General features: G+C 56.9%; 1 protein-coding gene across 1 annotated transcript in view; it reads right to left on the bottom strand.

Annotated features, from left to right (window-relative positions):
- CDH22 (cadherin 22) overlaps positions 1 to 1,945 on the bottom strand; it is a 60,239-nt gene that overhangs the window by 56,980 nt on the left and 1,314 nt on the right. The gene's annotated exons all lie outside the window — the stretch shown is intronic.

Here is a 1,945-nt window from a genome sequence, read left to right as displayed (position 1 = left end):
CGCGCCTTCCCCTGCGCCCCCCCGGGCCCTGCGCCCCAGGAGCAGAGGGGACCCTGCCTGCGGCTCAGCTCCTCCGCCAAGGACCGGACCGTCCCCAGCAGCCAGGGCCACCCGGGAGGCGGACAAGAGGCTGATCCGATCAGTCTGTTGAACAGGAAAAGAGTTTACTTGTCCTAAAAGGCTACAGACCAGGAATTTTACGAAGCCATTAATTACTTACTAATAATTAAATGAAAATTAAATGTGAACAGTGGTGCACATTCCTTATTAAAAGCAATTAAACAGAAAGCACAGATACACAAATAAAAAATTACTCTGGGGCTGGAAAAGAAAGAAAATCAAATAAAAACTAGCCCGTAATAAAGGCGCACTCTGTTTGCTCCAACTCATAAAGCCCGAGTTCATCAATTTTCTTTAAATATTAGCAACTTAATTAAATCTGCCTTTTTCCCTTTAATCCTCTCCTCTATCTAAAATAGATCTGTCCACATGCAGAAGTTTGTAACTAGTGCTGACCCCATAATTCTATTTAAAAAACCCAAAGAAATCCACATCAAACTGACAGCAGCCTCAGGGGAAATTACAGTTCAGAAGAAGGATTAAGCTGGAGAACCTAGATTTTATGGAAATGGTATCGGCCCTTCAAAAAGCACACGTAGGTGTGCAAGAGGCATCCAGGGAGGGCAAGCCCCAGCTGCACCGCAGGGTGCCACGGGTCCCTGGCGCAGGACGGCTCCCGGACCCACGGGCTGTACCAGGAGGGGTGGCCGCTGGCCTGCTGCCCAGGGAAGCCAGGGGCCACCCCAGCCCCAGGCAGGCACCCCTGCTGCTCCCATCCCCAGGGAAGAGCTGGGCCCCGGGTCGCTCTCAGCCCTCGGGAGCGATATTCACGGGAATGGTTTCAGTGGGGCTGGCTGTTTATTCTGGGCGGGCGATGCAGCGAATGGTGTGGAAAGGGGCTGTAAAATGGGTTGGTTGTGGGTTCCCGGGCTGGTTTCAGAGATGAGGCAGTTGCTAGGCTACCTCTGGAGTTTGACAGGGCCTGATGCTCCTGGTCGCTTCCCAGGGGAGCTGTGAATTAGCTGTAACTACATTGAGCATCGCAGCAGAAGAGTGCGGCTTTCGAGTGTCTGCTGGAATGGACACAAATCACCACTGAGATCCCAGCTGGCCCCTAGCCAAAAAGCCCATTTCCAAGCCTCCTCCAGACTCATGACCAGACATCTGAGGCCATCAGACAGCCCCGCTGCACGAGCTTTTGGGTGCTTTCCTTTGGGGAGCGCCCATGCCCCCACCGGGCAGCTCTAGCTGGCTTGCAGCACGCTCCTCTGGCTGGTCCCAGGACTGCCGGAGGGAGACCAGGGCTTTTCTGGCACAGGGAGCCCCGTGTGCTGCAGTGACCGCCATGGCACCTTCTCACAGCAGGGCAGGATGCGCTGGTTACAAGAAGGCCGAAACCTCTCCATGCCCCTCCCTGAAGTCCATCGGTGCCGCCGCCTGTGAGGAGCCCGGCGAGGGCCTGGCAGGGAGCAGCAGCACAGGCCTGACGGGTGTAGCTCCTGGCCAACCATCACCAGTGCTGGCCCTCAGAGCCCCCCCAAGCCCCGCACACCCACACCAGGCACCTTCCGCACCACGCTGTGCGCGCCAGACCAAGAGACACAAACCCTGCACTGAGCTTGCTCTGGGTACAAGCAAGAACAGGATTTGCGTGCCACAACCAGCGTGGGACACCTGCCCCAGCAGCCCCAGCCTGCAGAGGGAATTGGCTAGGAAACAGCCTGCTGTGGCCCGCAGGGCCAACAGAGCACAGTCCTTCCAGGAGCAGGAGGGAGCCACAGGCAGGGGCCCCAAAACAAGACCCAGCACATTATCTCCGCACTGAAAGGGCTGCAGGACCAGGAACGCCAGGGTTGCACCTACAGTGGCAGCTGCTGGGGCAGGG

The sequence above is a fragment of the Egretta garzetta genome, unplaced genomic scaffold (genome assembly GCF_000687185.1).
Source record: "Egretta garzetta isolate BGI_Z169 unplaced genomic scaffold, ASM68718v1 scaffold356, whole genome shotgun sequence".
Lineage (NCBI taxonomy): Eukaryota > Metazoa > Chordata > Aves > Pelecaniformes > Ardeidae > Egretta > Egretta garzetta.
Note: the sequence above shows the minus strand (reverse complement) of the source record. Positions and strands in the feature narration are given on the sequence as shown.